A 23,951-nucleotide genomic window follows, 5' to 3' on the forward strand; every position below is an offset into this window, starting at 1 on the left:
AGCTCCCGTCACGGCTTTAAGAGTCCCCGAGGGAAGAGGGAGTCGCTGATGTGCTGGCAGGGTCGGGAGTTTCCTGGTGACTTTGCGCGGTCAGTGCTTCGGAAGCATCGCAAAGTTTCGTGGCCTTAAAATACACGTGGCCTTAAAATACACCTCTTCTTTTTTTTTTTTTAAATATTCTTTTGGCTACCCCCGGCCCTGCAGACTTTTACTGAAAGCAGTAATGCTTCTGACTAATTCCACCTCAAGCAATAAATTTCTGTAGAAGGAGGACATAATTTTCTACTACTCTCGGGATGCTTTTGGAAAGTGAGAGTGCAAAGTTGTCTTACTGCATCCTCTGTCCCCCAGGCTCTGTCATCACAGGCAGAACCAGCCCGGAGCTTCTTTTGCCCCAGTTTTGAAATAGCAGCAATGCTCTTCACCCAGCTGTGTAAAACACTTGAGATCTACTCAAAGGCCACCTGCCAAATTAGCCAGGCCGAGAGCTGGATTCCACTGACAACACTCATTCACTGCTTCTCTTCAGCCCCAACACACTTAGTTTTAAGAAAAGAGGATAGCTCAAGGAGGAGCCACTGGGAATGACAAAGAAAGTCTGGGTATATGTGCATGCTGGGCTTCGTTCTGCCCTCATTTAGGGCAGAGGAAACCAGGAGGAAAATCTCACTTGAAGTGAAGGAAGTTGGAATGAAATAAGAGCACATGCAGCACCTTGCAGGCTGCGTTGGGCTATGACCGTGGAATTACACAGCTCTTTCAAGCCCTTGTTGGATGGTCTAGAGAGGGGCAATAGAAATGAGACCACAACAGAGAGCTTCTTGCAAGGGCACACCAGTGTGTGCAGTAACCAGCCAGAAAGATAACCTCAGCATCAGAGCCCTGTGCCTGTTTGATACATGCAGGGAAGGACTGTGGCCCCAACCACTGGGGAGCAGGATAAAGTGCTAGGAGAGCGCTGCTGGCTGGCAATGCATCTGCAGATGCACCTTGCTCTCTGTTGCAAATGGTGCAGTAATTTTGGCCTCTTGATGAGTGTGGAAAGGTTTGGGGTCTGCCTCACGTGCAAAGATGGGCTGAGAGACCTCAGGGGCAGCAAAAGGGATGGCTGGTACTGCTGTCCTTGACGCTAGAGAGAGTTCAAAGACCGAAGGCATATCCAGCCTGAGCAGTGGGAACCCCTTTGGAGTAGCTTTCCAGGAGCTGGAAGGTGTACTCGAGACCGTTGGTGAATTTTTCATTATTTGCATCTCCCAGTACTGAAACACCAGAAGATCTAGCCTAAGGCCCCCAGAGGAGCTAAGGAAAAGAATCATCCCTTTAGCCCAGCTTCCCTGGGTTCAGCAGGAGGAATAAAAACAGTAGAAATGACCAAACTTCACCCATAGCTGGAAATTCTTTGAAGAAGATACAGTAAAACATCCCAGTAGAAACTCAGGCACTGACCTGTCGAGTCCTGCTGCCTGCTGTCTGTATTTCACCCCCGGGGGCAGGGCCAGGGCCATCTGTGAGCACATCACATATGCGAGGCTGGTCTTCCAGCAGCAAGGTGAACGTGCTGTTCAGATCCACAGGGCTAAAAGCAGAAGCACATCATGAGGATTTCATAGGACTCCTATGTGGACTCAGCTGCAAATGCACCCTTTTTCAAAGGACAAACCCCTTTTAGATGGACGAGCACATTTTCCAGGGGGAAGAGGTACATTATGGTAAGAGGTGACTGCTGGCAATGGCAGCAGCTGCTGGGAGGTCAGGCCTTTGCTGTTGCCTATTCCTGTGGTGTGACAGACCTTCCTGGTCACACATGCTGCTCTCTTGTACCATCCCCCTTCCCCTGCAACCCCACCATTCAGAAAAGAGCAACCCCAGTCCGTTAAGGCAGACAACAGTGACCAGGGCTTGCTTGAGAAGAAAGGCCACCCCAGATATGTAGAAGGGCACAAGATTAAACTGTCAGAGTCTCAGATTATGATCCCAAGCCTATTACTAATGGAATAATCAGATTCAGTCTGCTTTGGAGAAGCCCTTCTCTCCCTCCCCAGGCACCACTGGTAGCTGGAGAACAGCAGATGCATAGAGCACACATGAAAATACAACTGCTCAGCAGCACATGTGAAATGAATGTGGTAAGCACTGATCCCTGGTGCCTTAATCTGTTGCTTTGCCAGGTTAATTGGAAGAACTGAGAAACGAGTATGGCAATGGCTCCTTCCCTGACAGCCTGTGAACTCTTCCTGGAATGGCCACCCTGCTCCCTGTCTGCGCAGTGCATCCCACCGTGGGGTTCAGACCATGGCTGGGGCTGTTTATGACTGTTAAAACAATACTGATAACCAAAAATAATGATCAAAAGGTACTAAAAACATGCTGCGGAGGGAAATTATTTGTTAATGCCAAGGTCTGAACTTCAGCTGACTTGTAGGTGAAGAGGAAGTGCTGTTTGCCTACAGAACGATGCTGCGCCTTTGATGCAGTGCATGCTTGATTCCCCCCCTGCTCATTAGTAGTGCTCATTACTGTCTTCTCAGCAGGTTTCTCCCACATGCTTTGCTTTTTCCCAGGACCCTGGTGCCTCTGAGTGAGATTAACCCTGAGCTTTGGTCTGATGACCATGTTGAATAGAAATTAAACAGCGTCTAGTTTCTGCTGGAAACTGAGGAATCTGTTGTACTCCTCCCCGAGGCCTGGCTGTCCAGCCACTGTGAAAAAGAGCCTTTCTAGGGGATATTTTGACTTTGCACTCAGTTGTTTAGTTCTGGAGCCGCAGAAGCAGTTTTCTCTGGCCTCCTGCCGGTGAGACTCCCATCTGCTGGTGGCCCTGGTGCACTGACTGTGTTCCCACTGCCCCGGGTGTCACCGAGTCAAGGCTTGGGCAGAGATGTAGGGAATAACACTGGTGCAGCACAGGCTTTCCTCAGAGACCAGCAGCTGGGAGGTGCTCCAGAGTTTTGAGAACTGCATTAGACATCATCCTGCCTCTGGGATTTCCATGGGCCCCAGTGTATCCTGATACTCAATGCTGTGTTTTAAATTTTATGGCATCACTGTAATGTGCTGGCTGGGAGGGACCTTGCAAAGCCCCAGCTCATCCTCTGCTTGGGCTTGTTCTGCAAGTTTCCCCAAGATGGACACCTAAGATCTTGCCAAGCAATCCTTTTCAAGTTTACAAACCCTCAAAAAATTTTCCTAACACCTTAAATGAACCATCCTTGTCAAAACTGGGACCCGTGACATTTTTCCGTGAAAGATAAGCAGAGTGCCAGGTTCTGTCACTTTTTTGTATTAAAAGGAAAGGTCACTGCTGCTGAGCAGGAATAGTTCCTTTCTCAAGCAGTACATTGATTTTCCATCATCTCCTGTAGCCCTTAGCACCTGCAGGATGTGACCTTTCAAATATTATTTTATCAATGCACTTGTGTTTATGCTCACTTTGCACTGATATGCAAGAGCCTTACTTCACAGCAGCAGAGAACCACGCTGGGATGGGCTTTTCACCATTGAGTGCTGAACTAAATATTGGCAAGGTCAGTATATAAAAGACACAGGTTGGATAGAAGGTAAAAATGACATTAAATACCTCTGGAGAGGTAGCTGGAGGATTGCTATTTACATATAATATAACAAGATGTTTTGTGTATCTTTTTAAAATGTAATGCCAGATTTTGCCACTTACTCATACAAAATAGCACCGATGCCTTGAGAAATCTCCTTGGTCTCAGAAGGACAGGACAGGGAAACACCAGGAGCCAATCCCAAAGACTTTCCACACCCTGAGGAATCCCACTGATTTGGCGGGTATAAGTGTACCTTGCCTAAAGTTAATCAGGTTCTTATGCCTCATCAGAAGAAAAGTACTAAGGGTTAGAATAGTGCACATAGCATCTGCTTCTGAGTAGTCAGTATTGTAACCTGGCTAATTCCACAGCTTCTCAACCTTTCTGTTACCCCCTCACCACCTAAAAAAGAAAAAGCTAATGACTTCCCAGGGATCCTTTTACGATTATCTCCTGATCTCCTCGGAAATCTTCCTGAAGACCAAGGAACTAAAAACTGGGCTGTCTTTTCTCATTTTGACATGCTGGTCTCTGTCAAAATATATTTCAAGGAAACACACCTTTAACTTTCTTTCTACCACAATTTAAAAATGAAATAAAATAAAACAGAACCCAGCAGCTGTTTTCTTTTAAAAGCACCAGTGGTAATGGAAGCAAACCAAATTACAGGCTCTAAGGACAACTCTCTGCCTGCATCTACAGGAAATGCTGTTGGTAGGATGGAAACTCCCATCAACCTTTTTATTCAGTGGTGGCAACTAGGGACTGTATTGTCTTTTGTACCAGGCATTTATATTTCATTAGTTTATATACTGTTCCCAGCTGGGAGCTTGCTCTCTGCTGATGTCTGATTGAGAGGCTCGCCTGAGAAAGGGATGTGATTTACAGATAGACACTGGAAAGCCAATTGACCTTGGCATGATGATGGGAGTTGTGCAGTTCCTTCAACAGCAAGAGCAGCAAACCTGCCAAGCCTCCCATGAGGAGCACGGTCAGGGTTTGCCTCTTGCTCTGCTGTTTCTTGCACACTCAGAGCAGAAAGCCACAGCTTTTCTCCCTGCTGCCCAGAGCAGCTGGTTGGCTCTGCCCTGCACCTCTGTACCAGCTGTGGTCAGGGCTGTACAAAGAGAAGATGATGGCTGAGATGGGAACCAGCCAAGGACGTCGTATCCCAAGGGAACCCAGTAAATCTCTGCAGCAAAACCCCACCAGGCTTGTGCCCATCATGTAGCAGAGCAGAGCAGCTCAATACACAGCTTCTCTGGCTTGCAAGGGAACACAACTCAGAGGGAGGAGATGGAGGGAAGGAATTTTTCTGCTGTGTCACACAGATCTCCTGTGCGCAAGGCTTTGCACAGAGCAGGGTCTCTCATGCTCAGTGCTCATTCTTACAGCCTGGTTATGGTGGCTGGGAAAGAGGAATTAGAGCATTTCATGCACAAATAAAACCCCATGCATTTCAAGTTTCCTCTGGAGGTGGGAATTTCTCCCTCTCATTCCTTAAGCTGTTGCTCTCTCCAAGGAAGAACCGTGTCCACAGTATCACAAGGGTTCTGAAGGGAAGGGTAAAAACCCCTGAAACAAGACCCATAGAATTTTGCCTGGCTCAAAAACACCTAACTCAGACCAGGTACATTGTCAGACTTTTTATAGGATCCAAATTACCTTCTCTTGCAGGTTTCTCAGTATTTGTCACCACTGAGTGTTCGCTATTTAATAAAAATACCTTCTTTCTTATTCATACCTTGTACTGCAAATCCCAGCAACACCAAATCCTGTTTTAGGGAAAAAAATACAAATATTCCTATAGTTATATACCCAAATCCCTCAGGGCAGAATGGTCTCTCAAAGGCCCAAGCCTGTAATTTTTGAACCAATGGAAAACCTGACTGCATCCTACGCCTTGCTGCATCACCTCACAGTGCGACACAGCAGTATTTAAGTCCTTGAGGGATTATGAGAGCTGCACTACTGCCCAAATTTGGGGTTAAAAACAGGTCATGGCTAGTTTTCCCCAAAAAAATGCTTCATTTGACTACTCTCTACATCTGGGGGAACACACTGCAGGGTCTGCATTACTGGGTAGCCCTAAACCTCACAGAAATTCACCATGACCTGGTTAAGGTGTTTGGGAATCCAGTGTTGGCAGCTCTGTTAAGCCTCTGTCTGCATTCAGGCACTCTTGGACCTCCCCAGCAGAGCCAGGTGAGACGGGTACAAAACCTGCACCACATGCTGACCTTGCTACCACAGTTCCAGCATGTCAGAACAAGAAATTCTCTCCTTGGAGGCACAGTTTGCATTCTAAATATTCCCAAAATGGGGAAAGAGGGTCTGAGAGATGCCATTGAGAAACCTCTCCATATTTCAGGGCAATTTGAGCACCGTGCTTTCAACCATTTGGCTGAAGCTGGTGATAGGGAAGCAAAAGGCAGTGCTTACCCACACAGACACAGTGCCTTTGTGATGGATTTGCAACCCAGGATTGTTCAATCGAAGCCTGTAATGAAAAGGCCAGATCTGTGGCTACTCTAAGCATTTGCTCAGAGACTGTATTCATTTTTATCCCAGCTGAGGGACCACGTCCAGGATATATACATTTGATAGAAAGAAATTTGTTAACGGCATGCTTTTATACCTTCACAAAAGGTAGATTATTCTAAACTGGGCTTTATTTGTTTGAAAGCACATAACTCAGCAGCACAGACAAGCCTGGTGTGTCTTAGGAGCAGAGCAGATAGCAAAGACTGCTCAGAAATCTCTCTGGAAAGTCCTGTTTCCTGGACTTCAGTTTATTTACACTGACTGTTCATGACCAGAATCCTAGGACCAAATAATCTGGTCTTGGGGTCTTCTGCATCCAACCAGCCACAGCCAAGAAACAGCATGAGAGAGACCTCAGCTTTAGTACCTCATCTGGAGCGTCCCTTTCTTAGCACAGCAGCACTGAGCACAAGATTGTGACCTGGGGTGTCGCACTCTGTAACTCCCCTGGTCTGAGCAAAGGCAAATTAGTCCCTGAGAGTGGAGTGAGGGGGTGTTTTGTGGGGACAAATGCTTGTGGCCAAGGGAAGCATCTTCCCAGCCCTGCAGGGCATTGCTGGAGCAAGCTCTCTTCCCTGGAGCACTCACATTGCTGCTACAATGCACACATCCATCTGAAATGGCTCCAAAGGGAGGGAGAAATACCCACACTGTAAATAACAACAGTGTGAATTGCCATCAGTGGTCAGAGCAGTACTATAGAAGTCTCCTCAACCACAGAATGAACATGTTGAGATGCTTCTCTTTTTCCTTAAAACCCTGTGTTATAGGCAGGGACAGAGGTCCCATTTGTTCTTGTCCCTCTCATATCAGGGAAGCTGGAGCAGGTCTGTCCTTTCTCCCCTTCCATAACAAGCACCCCATGACAGCACAACCAGACCATCCTGAAATACTGACATTGCTGAATCTTTCTACAACAAAGCAGCCTGGCCCTGGGGAGAGAGGAAAATGAACAGAGATAACTGTATGGAATGACATTTTCAAAGAAGCCTGTGTGTCTTAGGTACTGTCCTCACTGACCATGTCTAGATGAGGTTGTAGGTTCCCAAATCCCTTTAGGACTGCTGAAACATTCCCTCATGACTAAAAACAGAGCTTCTTGTTTACTGAAGGAGGTGCAGTTAAAATAATCATCATCATCAACTAAATACCTTTAGTGAGTCTGTACCCTGTACAAAGTCAGACTCAGGTTTGTTACTGCAATTTTAAGCATAGAGAAGTAATTGCATATGTCTGAACATGACAGGGCTGGTCAAATCCAATTCAAACAGCTTCTGTTTCATGGAAACCCTGGCTGAAAAGGCATCTAAATATTCTTAGTCCAGCTCTTGTTCACGATACTCTACGTTTTCACTATTCTTGGAAGCCTGAGACACTATTTTTACTTAGACTAAAAATAATAAAGGCTTTTCTTCAATCCTCTGGGTGCCTTAATTGAATTACATCTGCATTAGAAAATTCCAGCACTGCTAAAATCAGACAGCCACTGACCCATAATGTCTAGGAGGTCTATCAAGTAGGCATGGTGTCTGCCTCCACCAGAAACTATATCCAGAGGTGTCTTTTGCAAGAAGTTTAGTCCTGGAGAGGTAGCAAATCAGCTTAGTATGGAGTGGAGAAGGCCCATTCCAAGTCTCTGAGCCACTGCAAAGAAAGCCGAGCCAGCTGGCTTCAGTCTTTCCTAAAGAGATCTCTCAAACAAGCACTTCAGCCCAGTGTCCAAAGACAAAAGGGAGCAGGGCACTGGATTTGCAGCTGGAGCTTTTATTACTACCACAGTTAATTCAGGAGAAACAGCCCAAGTAGCCCTGCAGATTGCAGGCCAAACCACTCAGATCAAAGGTTTCCAGGTAGTGCCTTGGCCTCTTCTTGCAGAGATTGGCCATGGAGGGATGATTCATGAGCTTCTGCTCCATGAGCTCCCAGAAACTCAGGCCTGTGAGTTCCACTCTCAGTTTCCAAATGCGCTCGGTTGCAGCCTGTCCCCTACTATGGGCCCCCCTGGTGGAGGCACCAGCATTGAAGCACAGATAGTGTGGGTGAGTTACTGGTGCTCTGCACTGCTCAGGGCACGGCCAGACCTCCTCTCAGAGCACTTGGCTTGTTGTGTTAGTACTGCTGACAATGTTGAAGAACGGTCTGACCGCTACCAAATCTATATATTGATGGCAGCTATTAAAGAGGTTGCTGTATTTCCAGCAGGTTGCAGTGAGACAGGCTCTATCCTTTTCAGTGTCATGAAAATAATCCACAGAAACACCCATGAGCCTGACCTTCTCTGAAGTTTGCCATCAGTGAGAGGGGAAGAGAAAAAGCTACTTCGTTTCTACAGACGCTCTCAGCAACAGTGTGATTTCAGCAAAGCCAGAGAGAATTCCAGTTCCTCTCTCAGTTGAGGAAGACAGCACGATCATAATGCCTTGCCCAAACACTCTTTCTAATGAACAGTGCAGCCAGTGTCATTGGAAAAAAAATAGAAAAAAATGAAGCAAGTAGAGTGTTGGTGGTTTTTTTTTCTTGGCTGCTACTTCTGCGGTTACAGCTACAGCTAAAAGCAGCAGTAGCAGGTTACAGCAGAAACTGAATATGCTACTGTGCAGAGGTTCAATTCAGTGAACTGCACAGATATAAATGGGCTTTTAAACTTCAGAAATTAATTTAAACAAAACATGATTATCTCTTTCAATGAGGGCACGTCCAGAAAGCACCAGCTGGATGCAGTACAAGGTAGCTCAGGCGTGTGTTGCGATGTTTAAAACCTAAATCAATGAGAACTGCACTGAAGCTTGCTCTGTTTTATTTCCATTTGGCATCCTGGAGCTAATGGAGTGAAAGAGCTTGAACAAAGTGCCTCAGTCAGCCTCTCTGTGGCTTATGCCCTGAGATGCCCCTGGCCAACAATTCTGTCCTGCAGTCTTCCAGAGGGCTCTCCCAAACGCAAGATGGGGGACTACAGCCACTCCCAACCTCCTGGTTTGAACAAAGCAAGACAAGGAATACCTAATAATTAGTGAGGAAATACAAACCTGCTGCTCAAATTGCAGGGGTGGCAGAGAGGGACATGCTCTGAGGGAACTATGAATCCGTACTGTACTGCAACATGGCTCTCATCCAAGCTTGCACGGAGTGTGCAGGCTCAAGCTCCCTGTGCAGAGCTCCTCTTTGCACCATGAGGCTGGGAAGAGCCAGGGGCTGCTGCTGTGCCTCAGCCCTCTGCTGAAGGGGGATCAAATCCCTCTGGGCTGAAAGCACTGAGTTCATGTCACGTTTTAATGATGTCCACAGACCATGTGGAAAAGCTTCGTGCTGCCCAGCAAAGCAGCTGAAACGGAGCTGTAAGACAATCAGTGAGAGGGAATCATGGTTAAACATTACCTAGAAATAGGGCTGGCCCAGAATATAAACTCTGGCTCCATGCTAGGAAAAGGTTAGGAATTAGGGGAAAAAATGTAATAAAGGTCTGCTATTCTGTCAATTGTCATCCCCACCGCAGTGCAGTGTATATGACCTTACTGTTGTCCTGTACTTTTTGTTCCCAGTTCTCTTCCCAGTCGTGTATGTGTCTGAGAGTCTGTCAAGCAGCTGTGTGGTGTTTTACTGCCTGCTGGGTTAAACCACGACTACTGTCCTCTCCTATTCTGCTCCCTTAGCTGTACTTTCTCTGGTCATTGGTTTGTAGCCAGCCAAACTATTCCTGCAGAGCCCAGCAGAGACTCATGATGCTAAACCAGCCAAGCATGCAGTCAAGGCAAATGCTAACTTTCCAGAGTCTCCTCTCAGGATGTCCAGAGCTTGACAAAGTCGGCATGACTCCATGGATCTTGTGAGCCACTGTCTGACTACACAGGAATTTATAGCTATGTGGTTGCTACAGCTTCAGCTGAAGAAGAGATATACTTAACTGGTTTTCCAATGAAATCTTCACTGGACAATGCAGAAGCCAAGAAAAGAAAACCATTCTCAGCTGAAGTCTCTCAAATGTATTCTGCAATCAGTCAGGACTGCAGAGAGAAACTTAACCCTAAATGCCACTCTTTGTGACCACGGTTGAGAGTAGCAGTGAATGACACAAAGCAGAATCTCCTCATTTTGATTGCAGTGCCTCGAACACCTGCCCTGGGTTTGAAGAAGTCTGATCTGTGACTGCATGTTTATATTTGTGGTGTGACAATGAAACTTTAAAAATTGCTGTGAGAAGACTATAAAGGAAAAGGTATCAATCAACAGCAGCATGAAACTTCTTCATCTCCTTCCTTAATGTGTTAAATAATGTCTTAATAAAGTAAAAATATATAACAGCTGAATGAAATATTAGACTGCACAGAAACACATGGCACTGCTGAAAATATCAGCTTTTCCTGCATGGAGAATTAACGCTAGCTCTATATGGACTTTGCCATCACAACTTTCCATCCACTCCAGCTTTTGAAACAATTAATCTCATGAAAGCCAGAGCAGGAAATCCTGCTGGGGAACCAAATGCTTTTGGTGAAAGATCCAACAGCAATGAAAACAAATGCACCTGACTTTCTGGGCTGTGCTCAGAGAAAGTCCCCATTAGTTACAGTGACAGATGTGAATATTTCTGTTTTCCTGCAGCAAATCTTTCTTGCCAACTTTAAATCATATTAAGTGATATTAAGTAATTATCATATTAACTAAGTGGGGGTGGGAGGGGGAGGAATCTTTCCTTAACTAGCTTCAGGTATCTGGTTCTCTTCTCATCCAAAAAGCCTCTTCCACCCACTTGCCCATAAGAATATTGGGAATATTGGCGTAAAATCAATCAACAATCTGAAGAAGCCAGAAGAAACTCACATAACACAAGCATTTCCCAGGAGTTCAGTGTCCATACCCTCTCCAGATGCAGAAAGTGCAGAGAGGTTTTATCAAGTGGGAAATGTTCAAAATGTCCAGACTCGTACAACCAACTAAGATCAGCCCATTTGCTGACTTCAGGGAGGGAAAAAAGTACACCTGAGCACCTGGGACAGATTTGTAAGGACCAGCGTTGCCACACAGAGGGGAAGGAGATGTGAAACCCCAAGCATATTTGATTGAAAGAGGGCACAGCAGAAAGCTACTTGGCTTGGATGGTGGGATTGAGGACAGGAGCAGAGAAAGCAAGATTTCCAGGAGACAGACTATAACAGGAGGCAATGAAATGGGCTGTGATTTTACCATTTGTTTCATAGAGCTCTCAGGACAGCCCTGCCTGACACCAGAAAGCACATCCAAGAAATGACAACACATGTGGGTGGCAGAATTTCTTTTATGGAAGGGATAAAAACCTCCACCATAAGTAGTAAGAACAATGTCCAGTATTACATCTCTTTAACCTCGGCCAAAGAACAGCTGAAACATTTTTGCTGATATTTAAAGCAAATTAATCAGCATGAAGCAGACACTCTCTGCTTAGGATGTTTCAGCCCAAACATTTGCAATTTGGCAAAACTATGAGCAGCTGAAATGAATTCTTGTTGCTGGAAGTGCTGGTCCATTTTAGCAATAGGTGGTGTACCTGCACCACTTGCCATATGCACAAAATTCAGTACTGCAAAGACAGAAATGAAGGCTGACACTGTTAATCACTAGCACCTAAGGCATTGTAAGGAAATCAGGGCAAGCAGTTTTTTCCTTAGAGTTAAGAGGTGGTAATTTCACCCTCTCTTACAGGGAAAACACTGGTTGCTGAATTTAAATTTTCACGGGGGAGGAAAAAAAAAAAAAAGCCCTCCAGCCCTCCAGGTGGTTTCTAGTCCATGCAGTTAACTGAGCCTGTGAATTTGAGACCCCCTCAGATAGACATCCTATTTTCTGAGGCTTTTTGGAAATCCTAATAAAGACGAAATGAGCAGCATTTTATTATCCATTCCAACACAGAGGCCAGAAATGGGAACAAAAGGTGACACTGCTGGACCCAGGTACACTGGTGCTGTGTCTTCCCCACATTAGATGCTCGGGGGTGAAAATGTGGGCATAGTTTGTACAAAGATATGGACTGAGGATGAAGAAGGAGGTGATGGTGAGAGGTGCAGAAGGAGCACACAGTGGGTGCACAGTCTATGAGCTGCATTGACAGTTGCATAAGAAGAGTATAATGACAGCATCCTGGGTCTATGAATTTAAATTCTTCAACCAGATTCTAGGGGAATATTTTTGCTGTTACCTAAGCAAGACAGGTGAATTGTCAAAGTAACTTCAAGCACAAAGAACCCCAAACTCTCACTGGGATGAATGTTTACTGGGCAATGCCCTTTGGGATCAGATTTGTGCTAAACCACATCAAAAATATGTGCAAAAGAGCACAAGTGTCTCATCAAGTAGTCCTCCAAAGCCACACCCAAAGACAAGCTCTGTTCCCTGTTTACCACCCTGCAGGTGTTCTGTGTAAAACCAATGGGAAGCAGCTGGGGAATGCAGAGCTCTGCTCCCACACTCTGCAGATCTTCCCAAAGCTGGCACAGGCAGAAGGAAAGTCCACAGGCCCAAGGGTGTCAGCGGTTTCCCCCCACACTTTTGCTCTGAAAAGGGGATACTCAATGATTCATGGCAAGCTGCAACACTGTTTTTGTGGTGCCACTATAAAAATACTTCGTTCAGAAGAGGCTGTGTTGCCAGACAAGTTAATGCCATGGGGAAAATGATACATTTATAGCTCTTTATGGCAAAAAGCGGACAGCCAAGTGTACAATGAATCTTGAAAGCTGTGTAGGAGCCCCATAATCGTTTTTGTGTGCTGATGGGGTGAGAACATGGAGCTCTATGCCCTATGCTCTATGCCACGGGTTCCTTTCCATTTAACTCACTCTTTAACCTGTTACGCCTTCACTACGATTTTAAACCATCTGTTGCATATTTGGCTCTTTAACAAAGACTTCTAATCCATACTACACTCTTCCAAACTTCCAAATTCTTCCCACAGCGACTGCAGTTTCCTTCCCCTCCGAATGCCAAGAGAGCAGAAAAAGAGACCTAGGAGCTGTGCCTAGCCCCTTTTCCTCCAGCCCAATTCACGTGGTATCTCTGCCCTTCTGAGAGAAAACCTCAGATAAGAGAGTAGCCAGCCTCATCCTTCCCAGGGCAACTTCTTTTGTCTCTCTTAAATATCCATAGTTATTGTTTCCTAGCAACCTATGGGACAAAATTCCGTGAGGGAAAGAAACAAATGAAAAGATCCTAACCCCCAACACTTAACAAATTGAGAGTGTAAGTTCACTCAGTTCACTTTCAGAGTAAAGGGTAAACCTGTCGCTTTGCTCCAACTTGCTCCAGGAATTGTTATATTATCAGTGCAGCCAAACACCAGCATGGGGACATAGCCTGGGTTTTCATCATTTCAGCGGGTTCTCCCTTGTGCACATGCACAATTGAGTCCAAACACGCTCTCATGGGGATTTAGGTCCCTGCTGCAGCACACGGGCCAACCTCTCTGGATAGGATTTGGACATCCCAAGTGCAGTGTGGCTGAGAAACCGGCTGGATTTCAGCAAATGAGGCATTTCTCCCTGGGGGCCACCCTTCACCAGGAGAGCTGGAGCATTCTGAAGGGGTGCATTGAGCTTTCTCCCCATAGCGGGAACACTGGAAGCCCAAAAACCACACTTTGTCCAGGATGCAAACTGCAGCAGGGGGCCAAGCTGAGTGCAGATCAAGGCCAGGCTGTTCAGTCTGGGTATTTCTATCCAAACCTGCTCAGGATGCTGCAAAAGCACAGAAGGAATAATGTCATTCCCAGTCCAAAGACAACCTCTGTCTATAGAGAAGTCACACTGCTCTTTCAAGAGCAGCCAAGAGCAGAGTGTGCTCTGCAGTGGCCCGGCCGCCAGGAGCAGCAGGAGCCTGTCCCAGGGGAGTGCCTGGTGCATCCGCAGGGGCCGAGCCCCCAGCAGCTGTGCCTGTGCCACACGGAGCTGCCAAGTCTGCTCACATCCACAAAGGCCCCATGTGCTCCCGGGAGCAGCCGCTGCACGTGGCTGTAATTCTGTCTAAATTCACCCTTGAACTCTGCGGGCTTTGCAGGCTCCCCCTCTCACCCCTGCACGGTGCTGTGCAGACAAACCCCTCTTCATTGCATTCAAGGGAGGGAATATATAAATAAAAGCTGCAGTACAGAGGAGCACACAGCCCTGGCTGTGCATGGGGAGCATCTGCTGGAAAGGAGCCAAGTGGCTAGCGAGCCCTTGAAGTGAAAAACAATAACAACTGGTTTTCCTGAAGAATTACAAATCGAGGCTGGAAGAGATTTGAATTAAATGAAGTTCCAAAGAGGAGCAGCACAGCTACAGCAAAGCCCCCAGTGCTTGGGAGGAAGAGGGTTTCTCCCCAGCAGTGCTGCTCTGCTGGGGACCTCTCACATCTTCCCCTGGACTTTTGACCTGTTTAAGCATTCACACAACCCAAATATTTATAGTATTTATTTTCCATTGCTCTCTTGGATCTTTGGAAAGGTGCACTGCTCTTGTTTGGGTCATCTCCTCACTGCTGCTGCTGCTCTCCCTGGCAAAGATCAATATAGTACTGTTATAAACATATATTGTAATATTGGCTTCTTGCAAGTATTAAGGTGAATATTATATAATGTTAGAAATGCTTTTGCTGTGTGGATGTAGTTTTCTCTCGTTTTGGCAAGAATTTAGCAAGTGTGAGCGAGTAAGATAACTTCCAAGCGAACAGAGGATGAGGCCCAAAGCTGGTATCAACACTGCCCGGAGAACAAAGGGGCCCAAAGCAGCTATCACCGCTCTGCCCAGGGGGCAAAGAGGCCCAAAACTGCTATCAACCCTGACTGTCTGGGGAACTAAGAGGCCCACTCAACTATCAACTCTCACCTAGCAAGCCCAGGCCCAAGAATTAAAAGAAATAAAACCGCAAGGCAGAAAAATGTGCATGCTCTAAAAAGGCAGAACCAAGGAGTGGCCATGCAGAACAGCTCCTGGAAAAGTTTGAATATGCATAAAGAACAGACAGTAAAAATGGTATAAAAAGGACTCACCTCGAGCATCAGGTGTGCTCTTGGCAGAGCGCCAAGGCACCCGGCCGTTACTTCTTTGCTTTATGTGTCTCTTATTGTCTTTATATTAAACTTTTTAAATTCTCACAGGAGAGTGAACCTCGTTTTTCACAATATCTGGATCCTCCATTGCAGCTTGAGCAATCCTGATGGGCAGCCTATGGATTTGTCAAGTCTATCCATTATACCTTCTGCTAGCATTTTGGTTTTCAGCTTTTTTCCCCTTTCTGGACATTTTACATGGAGTCACTGGCAGAGCAGACTGTTGCACAGTCTTTGGGCTGTGACTGTCCCTGTAAGACCACCAGACCCTTTTGTTCTGACCCCTGTAAGTGGGGAATGGCAAGGCCTTGAAGTAAAGATGTTTGTTCTTTTTTTTTTCATCAAATCTTCTGGATCAGACAGGCCTTGCTCAGGGCACTATTCCTAGAAGCAAGATTGGTTTAGCTTTATCTCCAGCTGCACCCTGAGCAGGAACGGGCCATGGGTGCAGCTGGATATAAATTCCTCTTGCTCAGTTTTTTGCTGGCCAGATGCAGGTGGCTCCCAGCCAGAAGCCACGGGGCTGCATGAGTGAGGCCCTGAGCCTGGCACGGGGGGCAGAGCCCCCTGCACTCAAAACCAGGGGTGGGAGTTGACTCCCCACTCTCCATCCAGGGCTCTCTCAGCAGGCAAGGGTGCCAACATCTGGCTGGGATATGTCTGCCTGGCACGGCTGCTTCTGACACAGGCAAGAGGGTCATGCCCACTGTGGACTCAGCCTTATGCATTTTTATACTTCTGTTTTTCTTTTCATTTGAATCTCTTGCAATTTTACTTGCAAACACTTGGCAACCAAGTGGATTGTGATTTACAGTGAATTACTTGCAATGCCATCCAATCAGGGGAAACCCCCCCAAAAAAGAAATCAGCGGAATTTGTGGGGGTTGCTTGTAGCATCTGCCACATGACCCCAGCTGGGGAGGAGGTGGCTCACTCCTTTATCACCCTGCCTGGATGACAGGGATGAACAAGGCAGCTGAGAAACTCCGAACTCTGCGTGAAGCAGGGTTTCATTAAAATAAAATAGACCAAGCACATTGCATTGTATTGATTTGTAATTCTCACCAGTGGTTGCCTTCATAAAGTAATTGCAGATGCTCATTCTTGTTGCTTGCAAAGAGAGCAGTCAAAATCTTTGCCTTGCCTAACAGCCTCTGCATCAAAGACCTCATGAGAGGCTTGGACACTTTAAAAGGATCAGCAATTATTTGTGGTGCTGGCTTTGCATTTAGTTTCCTTGCATATTCATGCCAGGGATATTTTAACATGCACATAACAGGAGGAAGCAAAGACTGACAGTAGGGGATCCAGCTGAAGTGAAGCAGATGTCTTTTAAATTCAGAACACATACAGCACAGAAACACTGAGTGATCGAACACAAACTAGAAACGAAACCAGAAAAAACAGATTTTATACTTAAAACTGAGCACTGCAGAAAGAACAAAGAGCCTGAGTGGTGCAAAACAAACTTAGATTAAAAAACTCTTCACTCTGAACTCCCTACTGCATTGCCAAGGAGCACAGGTTAGAAATTTCAATAAACTTAGTTTTATGTTGACTGTGTCCCTTTAATTATTACTTTTTGGCACAGCATGTAGGACACCTCGAGGCCAAAACACAAGTGATGTAGAAAGTGCAACTGTTCCTTCCCTTTGGGAATGAAAGTTTTCTGATTATTATATAAAAATATTTGGATGTATTTTTTAAAGATTCATCCCATTAGCACCTATATTATTAGCAGTGAGTCAGAGAATGTTTTGCTGATGTTTTAAAATACGTAACTTAAGGTCAGAGCCTACTAAACTTCACCAAGCAAGCAGGCCTGGTGTGAAACAGCCTTATTCTCTCTGGTGGGATTGCTCTAATGAGCAAGGGTTGGCAGCATGTGATCTTAGATTGTGAACTATATAGAGCAGCTTCGTTTTAATTGCAAGGCACTGGGCACATCCAGGCAGGAGCAAAACGTAAGGATAAAAGAGCAAGTGTAGAGAAACAGCAGATAATTATAAAATGAAAAAGAACCAAGGGTGGAGGGTTTCTCTTTTTGCTGGTTAATCTGGGAAACTTATTCAACTGTGGCAACAACCAGTGGTCATTAGAGGAGTGCTGTGACACCAGGCACTAAAAAGAGCTCAAATCTAGGCTTTTACAACAATCATAGACATTCAGCTTCCCTGGGAACAGCCCTCTTCTAAAAGCAGACCTGAAATGTAACCCACACGCCTGAGGCTATCTTTGGTGCAGAAGCCCTTCTGGATAAACCAATGTGATGAGTCCTTGGCAGTGGAGCAGAGTTACTTATAGCTCTGATTTGGCTTTTGCACAGCGCAGATGAGGCCATGGGGAGAGGCCAGCGGGCTGGGGAGGCTCAGCTGCTTTGTTTTGCTGCTACTCACTTAGGATTTTATGAAATTTTGGTCCATACAGATTAGACAACTGCCTCCCTTCCCACACTTTAATTTCACTTGGGTTTCAGGGAAAGCTTAAAAAAAAAAAAAAACGGAAATAAAACTCAGCTTAAAACACAGCTTCTGTTCTGGGCATGTGGCCACTGGCTTAAGGACACTGGAGGGTCAACTCCCCCCAGTATGGAGAACATTCCAAAATACAGCTCACACTTTTCCCAAAAGCCTTGAGTTTCCCTGGGCCTTTGCATAGCCATGGGCTGGCTGTGAGGCGGAACCACGCAGCATTCACACTGTTTTGCTTTTTGCCTGGGTATGTTTCTATTAAATCTTTTGCCCTGCCAGAACCACAAAGGAGATGAGGCGAAGAGGAAAAAAACACCAAGGCTGTCAGTGAAACCCTTCTTGAATAAGGTGACATAAGCCTCGCATACAGAAGATTAAGCTTAATCTCTGAAAGGGGACAGCAGAAAGGCTGGTAGACTTCAAAATGAGCTACAACAGCTGTGTTTTGGTTGGCCAATAACAGCTCCCGCTTGCGCGTTGGCTGAGGCTGGCTCGGCTCATGTGAACAAGTCAGATTATTAAAATACAGCGTTCAGCAATCCCATCCTTGGAGCACTTGACAGCGCTGCCTTCTCCTTTGTGAGTCTCTGCTTTGACTGAATGTGGTAACAAAGCGAAGTGGAGTAATAATGTGAGGTGCCCATGACAACAGTCAGTGATAATCCTATGGTGCTGTCCTTAGTTCAAAGCAAAAGATACCATTTACTGGCTTAAAGCACTGTCTTTTTGTTTCAAAAGTACCTTTTGGGTAGGGAAATGCGTATCTTTCTCTTTGTCTGGCTTAACTGCTGGGCCTAATTGGCCTTATTTTAAAGCATAATAGATAAATCAGCAAGACATGGCAGAATTCAGAATAAATCAAGCTAAAAAGCTTTTCATAACCTACAAGTCACCACAGAAGGAGAGAAACTGCCCATTTTCCACAGTAATAAGCTATGCTACCAACCTGAAGAGCAGTTTAAAATAATTAACAATACCAAAAAAGAAAGGGTGTGTATATGAGTGGTTCTGCAGAGCCACTCCACCCAGTACAATGGGAAAAAATTAACTGGGTGGACCTGCATTCCCGTGCCAGTTCAGAATGACTGCACTTTATATTTCTGTGCCTGGAGATATACATTTCTTGCACGTGATCACAAGCATTGAGGCAAAAGAAGAGTTTGAAAAGCAAAGCAGGACAAAAAAACACACTCAAGAAAAGAAATGGAAACAATTTCTACAAGATAAAGAGCAACTCATGGTGTATTTTCAGGCGTGCTGGTTTCCTTCTTCACAGTAATTATATCATTTATTAGGCGATGTTTCCTGTATGATATTAGAATTACTGTGCAAGGATGTCATAACGTCCATGTTTATTAGATAACTTTGGGGACCTTGCTGTGGGAGACTATAAAAGAAAGGAATGAGAGAGATAAATTGTCTAAGAAAGATCGAGTGCTCTGTTTGAATGCAAAGGGCACCACACACTTAGTGGAGATGGGAAATAACCTCGCAGTGCCCTTTCTCTTGCAGATGTAAAATGTCTGGTATTCAGCTTTAACCTGGTATTTAGGACATCTCTCATACTGACAATAATCAGGAAAAAAAGGATGCAAGCCGTGCCAGTTCCTTCTGGGAAGGAAGGAGATCAAAGGAGAGGTGTATGTGCAGAAAGGCTGTGGGATCTGGAACAGAAGACTGAAGGAAGAAACCTTGGCGGGACAAAAAAAGCCTGTGCCATACAGCAAAAAAGCCCACAGAGCAGTTAAATGCAGTTTTTACAGGGGGATTGCTCAAAAGGGGTTTCATTCCAAGTGAAGGGCTTCAGGATGATTCTACGCTGGGGCCTGGACACTTGAGGTTGATCTACAACTCGGCTGTTGATGGCAGCCTGGGGACCACGGAGCTCTGTGCCACCACTTTGGGACAAGGGCTTGAGGCTAAGGTCAGACAGAAAAGTGGGCTGGGCTCTGACACAGGTTCAAACAGTGTGTTAGAAGTTATGAGAGCTGTGTTTGTCTGGGTCTGGTCACCATCACCTCTTTGTTGATAAATTTATTTCCTCAGGAGAGTCCAAGAATGAAAGCCAGCACCTTTCACTCCACCTTCATGACAAATATATTGGACTGATACTTATTTAAAAAAATTTTAAATGGTGGAAGTGTAGTTTTGTTTGGAAAAATAAAAGGCATTGTATCAGTCGTACAGAGAGAAATATTCAAAGTATTCAGGTTTTGTTTCTGGAGTCAAATCAACTTGATTTCCTCTCCCTCAATAGGATGTCCCTTTGGTATTTGACATATTTTCTGTTTTCTGAAATGCCAATTTTATTGTTGTTGTTAGTGAAATAGATTTTAAGAATTCTCCCAGTGTCCACTCATGAATAAATGTTGATTTATTAATTTCCTAAAATCCATCATCTTGGCTGTTACTTGGGGCGACACTACTGCAGGTTTGTGTGGGACTCACTCCAGGTCTGCTCTCAACCAGCACCTCTGTGCAGAGCTGAATATATTGCTACTGTCAGCTCTGCCAGCAGATCTCAGACATCAGCATCACTGATCACTTGGCAGAAGCAGAATCTTCTTGGCAAACCTCAAGGAGGAGGAGGAGGAGGGGAGTTAAATCTAGATGCCACAAGGAACGGAGGTACCAATCTCATCTGATGCCAAGAGCTTGGGTGTTTTCATCTCTTGCTTCACTCTACTCTTTCCTGTTCCAGTTGTGTGCACAAGTTGCCACTGTTGGATTCAAGCAGAGGAAACTTGGTGAGAGGAGTACAGACTCCAAGCACTCCTGTCCTCTGGAAGCTGAGCCTGTAGGTCAGACAGTGGGAGCAGGGGCAGGCTGCATCAGAGAACTTGGGATGCTTGGGAGCATAAAAGCTGCACACAACTGTGTCTTTTATGTGTAATTGTTCTTCATAGCCATGTCCAGTTTATGGAGCTGGGAAGCTTTTTTCCTTGTTTAAAAAGCTTTATGGATCAACAGCAAAATGTAAGGTGAGTCTTCACCATAAAGTTTTTATTTACAGCAATGATGGAGCACAGAAAGAAAAACTTGGGGTTTAGCTCTTCAGAGTTTGGAGTGACTGCAGTTAGAAATATCACCCTTTGACTTGTAGAAAGAGCACATTTGATCTGGGAATTGCTCAGACAAGAAAAATCAATATGGTCTGGTATAATTTGTTTTTGACAAAAAGTTGTTCTACTCTTGGCTGCTAAAGGCTTTACACCATTTAGTAACAGACATTTTTCAGATAGATTGCACTGAAGACTCTAAAACCCACACACAGCTCTTCTCTTGTCTGCTGGTTGAAGTTTTAGGTTCAAGCAGGATGTAAAGCAGGCGAGAGGATGAGACAGAACTATGCAAAGGAAAGGTTGAATATGGACACTGTTGACATGAAATCCTAGTTGGTAAAAACTTTAAGCTCCTCGTGAAGGTCTGTGAACAGATGCCAAACTCTTCTGTCCAGGTGGGTTTCTCCATCAAGTCCTGTCCCAAAGAGCACCACAGGCAGAGCAAAAGAGAAAAGTGTCAGGCTCTGCTCTGCATCTGCATTTTAAAGCTGAAGGCAACCAGCATGACCATCCAGCTTTGTTCTTTCAGGGAGAAGAAATTTCTCTTTGCTTTTTAAATGCTGAGTTTGTTCTGCCCTGCTTCTAAGCTGGGAGTTCTGCCCTTTTTTTAAATTTTGTTATCTGAGGAAATCTATATCTAGAGGAAAACAGCAAATTCATCTCACAAGATGAGTGCAAATGTAAACAGAGATCTAAGCAAGCTCTGTCTTAATGCACAGTTTGATTACTTCCTTTTCTTCCATCTCCATCTGCTGTCTGCATATAGCTACTCTGGCATGTCCATTGTCCCTGATGAACACTTTCTGCTGGAGTAATGCCTTCTGTCTTATCACCATGTTGTCCCCAACATCTGAGCTGCAGAGCAAGAGTGGCATCCCAGTAGTGCAGGCATAACTCGCTGTTTCACTGGGGCTCTCTGAAACTGCAGGTATAATTTGGTTTGAGATGTTTCAATTTTCAGATGGAGAATTGTACATGTGGATCTGGAGTCTTTTGGAACAACACTTCTGTAATAAAATGAAACTGGAGGTGGCAGTTTTCATTATGGTAAAGCAGATGAGTTCTTATAACTTCCTTTGTCAAAATTAATCTTCTTGGCCCAAAAAAATACCATATCTCTGTTTGAAATGTATATCTGATATTTTGCTTTTGGATTAAATATCTCTGCCTTCTTAGAGAAACTGCTGTTGCTACTCAATTTCATAAATGTGGCACACTGAGGGAGGGGAGGGACTTGTTCACTGCTCTTTTTCCTGAGGCTCTATTTAGGATCTGCAAAAATTAGCCTATAAGTGAGTCTTACAGTGCAGCTGCTTTATATGTGCTGTGCCACCTCCCCTGTAAATACAATTTTTTCATTAAAACAAGTCTATTAACATCCATCAGTTCAGTCACTTCTGTGACCTTGGCAGGTCAATGTCCTCCTTGATAATAGCTGTCCTGTTTGTTTTCAGCTGCTTTCTCACGTGCTCCTCTAAGTGACCCCGAACAGTATGACATGGGAACACATACAATCATCACTCAAAAAAGCACGCAAAGTTTCATTTTAGGTAAAAAACCCTGAACAGCATCTTTTTTAAAAGAAGCCTTGCCTTGGTGGATGGGTAGGACACACCAGACTTGGACCATAAATGTCTTTTTGATTCAATTCCTTCACTACCCACTCCAGGGCACATTTCCCTGGGGAGATTGCCCACAGCCAGGAGGTGATTCCATACGCAGCAGCCCACACAGCGCCATCTGACCTTACCATGTACAATATTCAAGCAGTGTTGAGCAACCCACTGTGTCAGGGATGCCAAAGCTGGGAGCTGTGCAGAGTTACAGGGGAGACATCTCAAACTGGAGATACAGCAGGGATGAGAGATTAGTTACAAAATTAAGATGGAAAGGAGTGATTTGGAAACTTTACCCCTTCCCATAAGTACTGATTCAGTGAAGCATTTTTATTCTGCACTGCAGTCATAGCCAGCAGCATATACAGAATAAGGATTGAAATATTTTGAAGTGCTGTCACAGTGTGAATGATTTTCTTTAGAGCATAAAATCAGACTGCAAAGTTATTTTCTCTCTGCAGCGACACAAGAAGAATATGAATGTCATCATCTCTGGCCCTGGGCATACAGGAACACAGAACTGGCCTTAAACAGATTCTCTTTTTCATTCAGAGTCCTTCTAAGAAATATAAAATCCAAAACAAATTCTGAATCTGGCTAGGCGTCTCATAAGAGGAACAGGATTTCTGCATAGCTGAAACAGCATGACTTTGATTATTTGAAAACGCATGATTTAATCATTTCATTATGCATACCTTTTCTCAGCAGGCACCACAGCCTAAAACAGACAGGGACAAGCATTAGATAAAACAACATGCTTTGTAGCTGAAGAGATTGGAATCAAAGAGCTTAATCTAGCAAGGCACCGGTATCTCAGTGCCTTTGGACTTGGCTGCAGACAGCAGGAGTGCCGCACACAGCTGAACTGAGCCCTGGGAGAGTCCTCTGCTCAGAAGAAACATCCTGCGGGATGACTTTGATGTCTCCCTTCCCCAGTGCATATCTGCCCATGTCCCACACTCCTCCCCCTCACCTGCTCACCAGCGGAGTGAGGAAGTGCTGTCAGCACCCACCACCAGCTCAGGGTGCTCTGACCGCCCCCACCTCCCTGCCTTGCATCCATCCAACGTCTGTTCTGGCTGGGAAATCATCATGGAAGAGACCTGGATCCCAGATCTATTTATGAAGGACCCTTTTTGCACCATATAGTCAACAGATACCCTCAGCACAGTGTCCTTGTCACCAGTCACAGAGAGCTGCTCTCTCACAGTGCACACACCACACTACTGTTAGCTGGTAAGTCCATCATGTGGGGGTAGAGTGCAGACACCCTATTTTTCCCACTCAGAACACCTGGTGTGCCCCTCTCTACAGTGCCAGATCCTTTTTCTCTAGGAAAGAGTGGGAACAATAGGGCCAATGCTCTGCCCTATCCCAGATGAAAGGCGTTCCCCCTTCACTTCCCTGCCTCCCCAGCTACCAAAGAGGAAAGACATGGATTGCACAAAATAAAGTTTCTGCACAAAAGCAGGTTTTAACTCTTTAGAGATCCCAGACAGACAGCCACAACCGTTGGCACAGCCACGCAGAAGTCTGTGGGACCCCTTAAATGACATGGGATGGGACCAGAGGCCATGCCCCAAAGTGGGGGCCAACAGAGGGTCCCTGAGGGGCAGAACCAGTTGATCATGATTGGGGAAACAGCCATC

At 45.3% G+C, this 23,951-nt stretch overlaps 1 protein-coding gene across 1 annotated transcript in view; it reads right to left on the minus strand.

Annotated features, from left to right (window-relative positions):
• The window catches only part of CHST13 (carbohydrate sulfotransferase 13), a 70,899-nt gene that overhangs the window by 29,565 nt on the left and 17,383 nt on the right, over positions 1–23,951 (minus strand). Inside the window, exon 2 of the mRNA XM_042016801.1 lies at positions 1,447–1,576. The gene's annotated coding sequence lies outside the window, so the exon portion shown is untranslated. The remainder of the gene's footprint in view (positions 1–1,446; positions 1,577–23,951) is intronic.

Source organism: Corvus kubaryi, unplaced genomic scaffold (genome assembly GCF_017639235.1).
Source record: "Corvus kubaryi isolate FWS band 111438036 unplaced genomic scaffold, C.kubaryi_AGA036_p1.0 136, whole genome shotgun sequence".
Lineage (NCBI taxonomy): Eukaryota > Metazoa > Chordata > Aves > Passeriformes > Corvidae > Corvus > Corvus kubaryi.